The sequence below is a fragment of the Tupaia chinensis genome, unplaced genomic scaffold (assembly GCF_000334495.1).
Source record: "Tupaia chinensis unplaced genomic scaffold, TupChi_1.0 Scaffold000206_1, whole genome shotgun sequence".
In the NCBI taxonomy this organism is placed as follows: domain Eukaryota; kingdom Metazoa; phylum Chordata; class Mammalia; order Scandentia; family Tupaiidae; genus Tupaia; species Tupaia belangeri.
The window spans coordinates 4,166,578-4,179,358 of NW_006159681.1; the positions used below are offsets into that span (position 1 = coordinate 4,166,578).

The window sequence follows — 12,781 nt, forward strand, 5'->3', positions numbered from 1 at the left end:
ATACACATAAGGAATTGAGAACTTCAAACTATAAGTTATTCTTGGCCTAGTCAAAAATGTAATAATTAGTATATAGGAGGTTCTGATACATTCAGTCACTTCTACGAGTAGAATGATCATTTCTGAAGTGGAGTCAAAGGAGATTCAGTTCTGTACAAATGAAAAGAATGCCCATGTTTTACCCATTTTAGACAAGAGGCCACTTCCCTCCCCTACCTAGCCCTGTTCTGTGTTTTCATGAGCACTAGCTTCTATTGATATGTATTTGAGGATAACATAAATGGATTTTAGTGGTTTCTTTTTTAAATAATTATTTTATCTAACTTTATCTATTTATTTTTAATTTGACCAGAGAGAGACAGAAAGAGATACAGAGAGAGAGAGAGTGAGAGATAAAGTGAGAAAGCAAGTCATCAGATCCAAGACTTGAACCATGGTCAATCATGTGGGAGTCCAGTGGCCTTAACCACCACACTGCCTGCAAGCCCCATGGATTTTAGTGGTTTTCTAAAACAAAGGATTATGGCTTTTACTCTTAGAGTAAGGGAGTTCTAGATCTTTAAAGAAAAGTATAAAAACCCAGATAGTCTTTTGATAAAGACTGGGAGAAAATGTCTCACATTTTAAAAAATGATGAACTAGAATCAGTACAATTGCAGAATTGTAGTATTAATTCATGAATCACATCATTCAACTTTTTCTTTTTTATTATAATAATTATTTTTATACCTTCAATTGCTGTACATCATTTAGCATGTATAGAGAATGTCCCCAACAAGAAATACACCTTAGGCCAGTCCAGTTGAGAATACTATGCACATCATCATCAACAGGTAATAAAATGTTTCTGTGTCCCACAAATATTTTATCTCTCTGTTTCTTCTCCCTAATTACCTTCCCTACAATGTATCCAGTTCCATATCTATTTTCCATGATTTTATGTCCTCCAATCCCTAGAGTGCAGACAGCATTCAGCTCTTCAGTGTTTCAAAATAGTCTTAATGTCTGCATGCATTTTTTTTTCTTGTTTTTGGAGAGGTTTTTGCTACAGGGCATGTGTGATCGCCAGAAAGACAGAGAGAGACAGAGAGACAGAGAGTGAGAAATCACCTTCCCAGGGGGAATGGCCATGCCAAAATCCCTTCTCCTCCATTCTCCTTAGGATCTTGGGCATGCACGCACACGAACCAGATCTGGGACTCGAACCATAGTCGACTACATGGGAGTTCAGCGACATAGCCATTATGCTAGCTGCTGGTCCTGCATGCATGTTTTTAATACCTTTATATATCCCACATTATTAAAGCTAAATCATGAATGATATTTACTTTCATTTCCAAGTTTTTGTTTGTTTGTTTTTGTGAGATTTTTGCTACAGGGTGTGTACACCAGCTAGAGAGACAGAGAGACACAGAAAGCAAGAAATCGCTGACCCAGGGGAAATGGGAAAACTGCAATCCCTTCTTCTCCAATCTCCTCTCAAGATTTGGGGCATGCTTGCACATGTGCCAGCATGAATTTTAAGCCACTGGGTCTGGGACTTGAACAGCAGGTGGCCATATGGGAGTCCAGCATTATGCCATCTGCTAGTCCCAATTTCCATGTTTTTTATACTTTCTAATATTTCTACAGTTGATAGCAATAAATAAATATATTAAAATCAGAAGGCCTTTCAAAGCATTTCAGAACATAAAAGAATCATATAATCATGTAGTAGTATTAGTTTTAAGTAATTTTTTAAAAAGCCCCTCTGGTTTATAATCTCTACCACTTGACTGTTCATATTTAATCCATTCACATTTAATGTTATTAATTTTTAAAAGTTCTTCCAGAGGGTGTGTTGCTCACCACAGTAAGAAAGAGAGAGAGGGGGGAAAGTTAGAAAGCACCGCCATCCCATGGCAAATGGTCAAGCACCAATCACTTTTTCTTTATTTTTCCTTCCCTTTGGGATTTAGAACCCACATGCACATGTAGCCAGTATTTTTCTCAACCCTTAGAGTTCTGGACTCAAACCACACAGTCAACCATTGGGACCTATTTACCTTAACCACCAAATCATGTCCTGAAGTTCTTATTGATGTGGCTGGATTTATATCTTTCATTTGCTTTTTATTTTCTACTTGTGTCATGTATTTTTGTTCCTTCCTCTGCTATTTCTTTGTTTTATTCTAAATGATATTTTTCTTGTAAAATTTTATTCATCTTAATTTAAATTTTATTTTTGAATTAATTTCCTGGTGGTTGATCTAATATTTACTATCCACATTTTCACGTATCTTAGTTGACTATTGACTTATATAAACTTAACTCCAGAAGTATATTTCAGTTAAATAAATTTTTCATTTCTATGTAGTTCTATCCATCCCGTTTTGAGCTATTATTTCTATACATATTATCTCTCTATGTATATCCTTTCTTATTTACATTTAATCACTGTATATCTTTACAGTGTACAACATCTTTTTTTCTCAGCATGAATACAGGGCATATTAGTCAAGTCAAAGGCATTCTTTTTTTTTTTTGGAGAGATTTTCACTGTAGGGCGCGTGCGCTCGCCAGACAGAGAGAGACATAGAGACAGAAAGCGAGAAATCATCCCCCAGGGGGGATGGTCACGCCGCAACCCCTTCTCCTCCATTCTCCTCTCGGGATCTTGGGCACGCACGCACACGCGCCCGGCGTGAGTTTTAAGCCACCGGGTCTGGGACACGAACCACGGTCGACTACGTGGGAGTCCAGCGACATAGCCATTATGCTAACTGCTGGTTCCCAAAGGCATTCTCATCAACAGATAAGTTTTCATTTTTTTATCTATTAAATGTTTAGTTTTTCCCCTGAACCTCTCCCTCCCTTTCTGTCTTACCCACCCTCCCTCTACTGTCTTGAATATATCTATTTTTAGCAAATCTTAAAAACATGAAAATTTTTATATTTATTATTTGATAGAATTTTATATATATTTGTAGTGTTCTTTACTGTGGGCACATATGCTCACCAGAGAAAGAGAGAGAGAGACAGAGATAGTGAGAAGGAAAGTGAGAAATCTCCACCCAGGACGAATGGCAATGCTGCAACTCTTCTCCTCGAATCTCCTCCTGAGATCATTGGCATGCACACACAAGCACCTGGTGTGATTTTCAAGCCACTGGGTCTGAGACTCAAACCATGGTTAGCCATGTGGGAGTATAATGATGTAACTGCAATTCCATCTGCTGGCCCCCATTTTATGTTTTTAAAAGTTAGAAAGATATACCTATCTATCTACAGATAGATAGATAGATAGATAGATAGATAGATAGATGATAGATAGATAGATAGATAATCTGTAGAATGTGTTAACCTTATTTGCAATCTCTGGTCTCTTTCTTTCTCTAAATTTGGGTTACCACTAAGTATTATTTCCTAAATTCAATATGTCTTTGCTCCAACCCACCTTCTTTATGTTGCTTTTGCACATGTTGCCTTAAGTAATGAGTCTTTAAAGCAGTTAAAGGAGAAAAGGAAGAACACTTACACTAGGAGAATTTATTTTATAATTACTCTGCTGAATTAGGTAGGGTGAAGGAAGATGAGGGACTCCAATGCCACACTCTCCCTCCTCTTACCCATATATAGTTGATTTTTTTGAGTTTATATTTTTCTATTTTCAGTATGCCTTAAGACCATTTCTAAAGTCTTAAAATTGTTGTATTTTTAATTACTTCTTCCAGCAGCATGATTTTCTGGGAGATAATTTGCCACTTCTGATTATCTATTCCAGAAATCAGGCTGTAAATTCTGTTTTCTATGTTGGCTCATTTTGGGTTTTGATGCTTCCACTTAAAGTATACTAGTATGTTTGGTATTGAATGAATTAAGGTTTGAGGAATTAAGTGCAGTATTCAAATTCAAATCAGAAATTTGAAAATTTTTGGTATTTTACTTGTGATTCAAAATGGGACTTTGAACACACAACATTATTTAAGGATAACAAATCAATGCAAGTGATTATTTGTGTGATGCAATGCAGAATTATTACTTGTTCAAGTACAAATGTTAAAAGATTTCCTTCTGTATACATTTAATAAAAACCGGGATTTGGTAAATTGAAAAGAGGAACTAGTTTGCCCTTTGGTGAAAATTGAAATGCAGAGAGTTTGTCACATTTCCACCGATGTCCCCAGTTGCACTAGAGAACGCTCTCCATGCCAAACCCCAGTGCCAAGGACACAATATGCACGCTAAAACTATTGGCTAAATTTAATTGTCAAGGGACATTGTAGACATGTGCTGTTGGAAGCACACTGACTAAAACTTGGCCCTTGAGGTTGGGCAGCTGAATTGAATAGCTGATAGAAAACTTTTGCTGATGTTTCACCATTAACATTAAAATTCATCTGCTGACCCTTGTCAAAATTGTTTTTTTTCCTCTGTGCATTAATAAGAAATCAAATCCATGAGATATGAGTGAATCTCACGATATTTGAATATCCTGCTCGCAATACATATATTTGCTCAGAACCATTACCATACCAAACAGTATACTTATGGGAGCTTCATTCTCACAGCAACCTTATATGGTTAGTCACAGTGCTTTTATAAACTAACAGAGAGGAAATTAAGTTAACTGACAAGTCTCTAACTGGAAAACATTACCCCAAATTTGAACAAAGGCAATCTGCCTTTGTAGGCAGAGTACTTTGCTGATACTCAATCCTAGTAAAGACTTACTTTATTAATAACATACACAATCACTCATTTCCAGCACTAGATGAGGGCCTGCTCTCCCATTTCCCTTGACCAAGTGTTTTGAAATTTTCTTTTTTGAAAGATGTCCTATATGGCTTAAATATGTTTTGATAGATAAAAAGAGCTATTAAAATACTAAAGTGAAAAATTAAATGAACTGTTTATATATATATATTTGGAGAGGTTTTTGCTATAGGGCGCATGCGCTCGCCAGACAGACAGAGAGAGACATAGAGACAGAAAGCGAGAAATCACCCCCCAGAGGGGATGGTCATGTCGCAATCCCTTCTCCTCCATTCTCCTCTCGGGATCTTGGGCACGCACGCACACGCGCCTGGCGTGAGTTTTAAGCCATTGGGTCCGGGATGCGAACTGCGGTCGACTACGTGGGAGTCCAGCGACATAGCCATTACGCTAACTGCTGGTTCCCATGAACTGTTTGTATTATAAAGGAAAACTGTACTATATTAAACATGATAAAAAACACTCATGTATTTTGAATTGTGTGTATTTGTGTATGGAGTATAACTTGTTTGGGGAAAATACCTATTTGCTTTACCAAGAATTATTTGTCTTTTAAACCTCAGCATGTCATAGAAAATGAGTTACTTGCATATCAAAACTTGCAAACGTGAAAGCACAAGGGTCCTTTTTATATATTATATTTTATAAAGGTTTTAATAAATTTTGGAATCAACTTTCAGCCTTTTACCTTTGGGTAATTCTATGGTCTGCCACAGTGCTCTTATTAGTCATCTTATGAGACCCCATGCTGCTAAAGAGCTGTTGCGTTCCCTGTGGGCATGTGTACTATGTGTTCCTATCATAAATAATTTAAAAGAGTAGCTCAAAGTTGTTCAAATGCTTGCTGATGATATTATATGTCCTTTACTCACAACCAGAGTACCTTATTACCTTGCACCCATGAATTAGGAAATGAAAACCATTTCCTTTGGAAAACAGGATGTTAGTGAATCAAACTCTGGTTATGTCTGGATGTTGACCTTATTCATTAATTTTATCAGTTAGCTTCCCTAGTTTTGTCTCTAATTTTCCTTGAAATAGTATGCAAGAGAAAGACTCAATTACTTTTTAATATTATGTACACATCTTATTTCCAATGCCATGCTTTGTTTTGTTATTTTTTTTATTTGTATGTTTTTTCATTGTTTTTGCTTGTGTGTTTTACAGTTTATGAATATTCAGAGGTTTTTATGCAAGCAAAATATATAGTTAATTTTCAGACCTTTATTTAAATCAAAACATGTGAAAATTCTAATAAATGAGTCATTGATCAGACACAATTATCTAGAAAACAGATGGAAACAATAATAAAAGCCTAGATCCCTTTAGTAAGATGTTTGTGACCTTTCTATGACCTTATAGCATAAATGTTATAAAGTAGCACCAAACCATATTTTGCACCTTGTCCCTCTACTACTTACTGCAAATAATTTTCTGACTGATGATCTCTTTTGACTCTCGATTCAAAGGTCAATAGTGTTATCAGAGTCCATTAGGTAGGAAAAGACACCTGCAGGGATTCTGGAATTCAGAGAATGTTCGACAATATTCATATTGCTCAGTTAGACAAGAAAGCATGAGAATTCAGAAAAAAACATGAAGGTTATCTCACTGATGGGCATTAAATAAGGAAATGCCCAACTGAAGACCTGTGTTTGAGAGTTATGATGTCATCTATTTCACAACTTAGTTTTGTCATAGCTGAAGGGGGAAAAAATGTTAGTATTTGAGAAAGGAAAATTTAATTGCACAATCTCAGTTGGCCACAAAGAAAATGAGATTAAGACACTTTCTATTGTATAGAACTGTCCAGAAACAAAACTCAAGGTAAAAAAAAAAAAAAAATGCCCCAGCCAAATCCACAAAAAGTGTGGTCATACTCTAAACCCAATCATTATTGGTTAAATAAAAATATGGAATTTCTATGTGTTATAAAATACCTGTTTTCTCTTGTTAAATGTGCATTGTGACTTTGGGAGAGTAAAAGGATAGAAAACCAGCTCTGATTACTTTTTGTGGTAAAAACTTAAAATTATTCATCAAAATGTGGCTTTTTTTCCCCTCTTTTTGATCTTTAATTGCTTGCTCCGACAGTTCTTATGACAGAAGTTGCATCCTTTTAAGCACCACACTAGGTTTTGGCTTTTATTTTTAATCAGTTTTCTCAGCACTTTTGTAAGGGAAAAAATTTGTTATAGAATAAAAATGTAATTCTAGTTATTATTTTTTGCATGTATGGAATCAACACAAATATTAAAGTGGGATGCTAAACAAAATGTAGATACAGAGATTATTTTGGTATAATAAAAATTGTTTCACCATCATTTATTATTATTATTACTTTGTTTGTAATTTGAAGTTCATTACACAGAGCTGTGTCTAAAGCAGATTTTTTTTTCCTTTCAATACATTCACTAAGTGTCGGGAGTAACAGATTTAGAATTGGAGAAAATCATGAATGTAGACAGATTGTGTCTATGTAGATAGGGCAACAAAATTATTTTTATCCAAACATTTTAACGTAATCTATAAAGCAAATGCTTTCAAGGGAAAGGAAGTAATTCATGAGAGGTTGTGTCTTGGACCTATTCAGTTGCTATTGCCTTCAGTAGAATTTGTGCAGCATTGGGTGGACACCTTTTTATGCTCAACTGTAAGTGTTTATTTGAGACAGAAACAATAATGACTTTTTGCAGGAACTTTTGATGGATTAACTGCATATGCAATTCATACTCACTTCAAACTAAAAGAAAAGGATATAGTAGCAGCTGAAAGTTTTGGGTTTTCTTTCTGTTTGCCTAGTATAACAATTTGCTTGACTTAGGACACATTTACTGTATTATGGTTAATGTCTCTTTTCTACAAAAGCATAATATAAATGCAGAGAAATATTTAAGCTTGAACTTTAGAAATCTTTACTTAACGGGACCAGCAGATGGCATAGCAATTACGTCACCGAACTCCCACATCACTGGCTGCGTTTTGAGTCCTGTACCTGGTGACTTCAAACTCAGGCCAGGAACGTGGAGAAGAATGGAGAAGCGATTCAGGTGTGGTCATCCCCTCAGAGGCAATTTCCCATTTTCTGTCTCTCTGTCTTTCCTGGGTGTGCACATGCCTATAGCAAAAATTTCTCTAAAAATTTTAAAAAAGAAAAAAGCATGTGGAATTTTCAAATTGGTGTATCAAGGGATTAAAAGCAAAGCTAAGAAATAAACATTTCAGATGTTGGAGTTAAAAGTATTGGGTCATAGAAAAGGTCGTGATGTATTTTTGTATAGCCAAACACAGAAAAATATGTCATGACTTTGGCAATGACCTAATATAACACATAAACACCTTAGGGTATATTTAAAATGCGTATCTTGTAACTTGCTGACTTTTTCAACCTATGGATGAAATAAATTTTTATTGTGACAATGTCAGCACTCAAAAACCACAGTACTCAAGAGTAATTTTGGTTTACTTAGATTTTGTGTTTGAGAAGCCCTAACACTTATTCCAGCACTATATTTAATCTAAATTAATAAACCAAAACTGATCCAACCTTTTCCTTTTTCTCTAGCTCCCCAGTATCCCCAGTACATAATCATCACTGTGAAGTCATTTCCAGTTAAACAGTCTAACCAGGCATGAAATACATTGCATCTAGCTATCTTTTAATAATTTGAATGGCTTCATTATCTTGCATATATAACTTATCAAACCTGTCCTATAAAGCTTGAGTACTACATCAACACCAGCAAAGCCTGCATAAACAAGAGCCTTATGAGTCTTAAATGATAATTACCACAATCTAATGAATTGCATAAATCATTTATAATGAAGGGAAATAAACAAGTACTCTGATATGAGCACATTAATAACTTAAGTTTTTCAAAAGCAATGAGTAATTTAATTTATATGGTATGTCCACAGACAGTAACAACTTGAATTTTATTTGTGAGATAATTAGCAGTTAATCTACAGGGATATGACTTATCTACTAGCAATACTTTAAACTGAAAAATGAAGATTGATTTTATCTTTGATGAAAATTATTCTGATAATATCCTGTGATTTGAAAGTCACTGTTTAAAGGAAAAATGAAGATTGATTCTTTATTCTGACAAGTCTAGAATTTATTCCAAAAATATGAATTAACATGCTTTGCAGTTCCAAGTAATTTGCAATATGCTATAATTTTCAATGATCCACTCACTCAAGTACTAATTAGGTGAGGATAGATAGATGCATGATAGATAAACAGATAGACACATAGATAAGTACATTTACATTTATTCATGAGGAAACATGGTACTGTGGATTAATTGTGTCTTCCAGAATTCACGTGTTGAAATGTGTTTGCAACAAGATTAAGTGGGTGAAAATTTCATCTGTATATGGTACTGAGAGTTGAGTCCTTTCGGAGGACATTGACATTAAGGTAATCAGGATGGGGTCCTCATGTCTGGGTTCATAAAGAGAGGGTATGAGGGACCAGCAGTTAGCGTAATGGCTATGTCGTTGGACTTCCACGTAGTCGACTGCGGTTCCCGTCCCGGACCCGGTGGCTTAAAACTTACGCCGGGCACGTGTGCGTGCGTGCCCAAGATCCCGAGAGGAGAATGGAGGAGAAGGGATTGCGGTGTGACCATCCCCCCTGGGGGGGGGTGATTTCTCGCTTTCTGTCTCTATGTCTCTCTCTGTCTGTCTGGCGAGCGCATGCTCCCTATAGTGAAAAACCTCTCCAAAAAAAAAAAAAAAAGAGAGAGAGGGAATGAGACAGAGACACAGGGACTCACTTTACACACCAGCAGACCCTGCCAGTTGCAGGCCCTGGAACTTGGGTCTCCAAACCCTTAGCTGAACAAGCCAGTATTTTAAAAAATCAGTCAGTGTAAAGCATTTTTCTATTTTTAGCTTTAGAAAGCACTAGAACGGATTAGGAATTCCTAACTTCTACTTTATAATTTGGGTCATGAAAAATACATAATTTATTCTTGAGGTTCAGTTTCATTGGTTACAAGGTTATTCACCCAGAGAACAACAACAAATATTAAAACATAGTTCACAAAACTGCTTTCCCCCAAGTAACAGGCATTATCTAAACTAATGAATTTTATGTATACATTTTACTTTTTCAATTTTACCTACCCTGATCTATCTACCTTCCTGTTCACAATTAAGTTTGAAAATAGCTTTCTTCCCCAATCTATTAACTTTCCAGTTAATTCCTCCATTTGGATAAAAACTATATCATAGTAGGATGTTTAAATCTTTAAAAGCACACGTTAAATTTTTGTCAGTTTATTCCAAATCTAGGCAGTATGGTCTGTGCTATGCTAAGGTATTAAAATGCCTAAGATATAACCTTAATTCCAAGGAGACAATAACTGAATGAGAAAGAAACATATTAATAAATAATCACAATTTAATGAAAATGTCTTTTTTATTTTTTTAATATATGCTTGTGTCTTAATACTGAAGGAAGGTTCATACCCTGGCTAAGCCATTGGGATTTTTTGCACTGAGGAGTTTCCTAATTAAGTAAACTAAAAATTGATTAAGCCATCGAAATAGGGTCATTTCTAAAATTGAAGATGCTGTGTATCAGCACAACAACTGCACGGAGACAAAGAGCCAAAGAAAAGGCATTAGGAACTTCATGGCCTCCTCAGGTAAATCTGAGCAGTACAGCGAGGTAGCACAAAGCTAATACCTAGGAAAGTACAGTTAATATATTGACATTCATATTTTAAAAACGAGCAATGATTACCATGTTAAACAATGCTGCTATTCATGACTTGCTTTTATGACAACCTACTTAGAAATGGCAAACTAGTTTGCCTTAAAAAAAAACTGGAATAAAATAAACGCGTTTTACTCTTGGGGTTAATGAAGACGTGTCTTGTTAGAGTACTGTTCTCCACAAGTGCTTCTCCTGATAAAGACATTGTATGGCACCTGTTAAACCAAATAAAACTCTACTCATTCTGGAGTGCTTACATATGATATAACCTGACTTACGTGAATAAACTGAAAACCTGACTTAGGAGTTTGCTTCTGTAGTTAATAGCTGAGTCATTTGAAGCTGTCATGCTTTAGTCAATCACAGATCAACTTCAAACCATATTCAAATAAGTAAATGCCCAGCCATAACCAATCGAGATGTTTCTGTCACCCACTTCTGCATTTCTGTATGTCCCTATCCTTTCAGCACCCATAGATGTTATCCAACCATGTGGCAGCCCTGAAATTCCTCAAAATCAGTTCTCAGAATGCCTAATTTACCAATCATTCTTTGCTCAATTAAACCCTGCTAAATTAAATTTGTCTAATTTTTTTTTAACAAACTAGATTATTGATTGTAATTTTACTCAAGTTGAAAGGCATATGAATGCATAATGTCAATTTTATTTAATTTTTATTGCTTTCTCATAAAATAGTTTACCAATTTGCAAATGTAGTTTCCTTTATTGATGAGTTTTAGGCGAGCAGCATATTTATAAATCCCATCTTCCATGGGGGTGAGCTCAGGACAACTTCTTTCTGGTTAAGCTTTCTTCAGCTATGTCAGTAACAATGTTTATCATTCCAAACCTAGAAAAGTAATATATTCCAATAAATATATAATATATAAAATAAACCTCTAAGGAATTGTGGTATGATACATATGTGTGTGTGTGTGTGTGTGTGTATATATATATATATATATATAGAGAGAGAGAGAGAGAGAGAGTCTTTGCCACTAGTCCTTAGCACTGAGCTCCTAAAACTTTTGGAATTTCCTGACTGATAGAAGCATCTTTAGTTATTCATAACAAGTCCATTTGACCATTTCTGCATTTGTGCTGACAAAGTGACTTGCTGGGTTTGGTTGCCAGATAAATTTCAAAATAGAAGTTGGTGGCCAGATGAACCAACTGCTTATTACAGGGTAAGAGCATTTAGCTCTGTTCCTCTACCCTTCCAAAACCCCCACTCCAGTAAAAGAGATGGGTGGAGATTGAATTCAATTACCAATGGCCAAAGTTTTAATTATGTAGTAGCATGTCTACATAATAAAACTCAGTACAAATGCTGAAATTATTAGGCTTAGGGACCTTCAAGTTGGTGAACACATCCATGTGGTAGGAGGGTGGCATACCCCAACTCTACGGGGACAGAGGATCACCTCCAATTCTTACTTCCATCTCTCTTCATCTTCCTAATCCCTATATCTTTTGTAGTAAAATGTTTTTCTGAGTTCTGAGAGTCCTTCAAGCAAGTTATCAAAACTGAAGGGAGATCATTGGAAATCCTGAACTTGTACTCAATGAATATACTTATTCTGGGAGACTACATTTGGCATCTGAATTAGAGTCGGTCTTGTGTGACAGAGCCATTAAACTATGGGGCTTGTGCTAATTCCAGGTAGTTGGTCGTAGAACTTGATTAGTTTATGGGACACCCAGATGGTTTTAGAGAGTTGGAGAAGTGTCATTTGTAAAACCATGGAGAAATGGCCCAGTAGGTAAGATTATATAACTGAGAGATATAAGGACTCTTACTAAAGGCAGTGTTTATTTAGGGCAAAAAATTATTATTTCTAAGATAGAAATATTGATTTTATGTAGTTTCCTAAAGAGTTACACTAGGCTTAATTTGGAAGGGTATGTGAAAAAACAATGAAAGCAAAGATGATCGCTTTATCCCTACATGTGGTAGAAAAGAAAAGGAAACCAGTTAGTGAGCAGTTCAAGGTTTTTGAAATTTGGCAGTGTCTACTTTAAAGAGGAGCAGGATGGAAATGGAACATCAGAGGAAGCATATTTGGGGACTCGCTGCTGCTGGAATACAGATGGCAGAGAGGGATTTCTTTTGCAATTGAAGTCCTAGGAAATTCAAAATAGAGAAAAAAAAAACAAAGTTTTAGAGGAAAAAGAGCACAAAACTCTAAGCATAGAGTCTTTGAAGACACAGATTTTGGAAGTTTCAGCAGTAGCTGTCAATCAGAAATATCTGAACATGACTTCCAACTGAGACAAATGGACAGATAAGGACA

The 12,781-nt window shown here is 35.6% G+C and overlaps 1 long non-coding RNA gene across 2 annotated transcripts in view; it reads right to left on the reverse strand.

The window, feature by feature from the left end:
* Positions 1-11,209: 11,209 nt before the first annotated feature.
* Positions 11,210-12,781, reverse strand: part of LOC102469837 (uncharacterized) — an 18,471-nt gene continuing 16,899 nt past the window's right edge. For both annotated transcript variants that reach the window (XR_334353.1, XR_334352.1), the window contains exon 4: positions 11,210-11,337. This is a non-coding gene — a long non-coding RNA (uncharacterized LOC102469837). The remainder of the gene's footprint in view (positions 11,338-12,781) is intronic.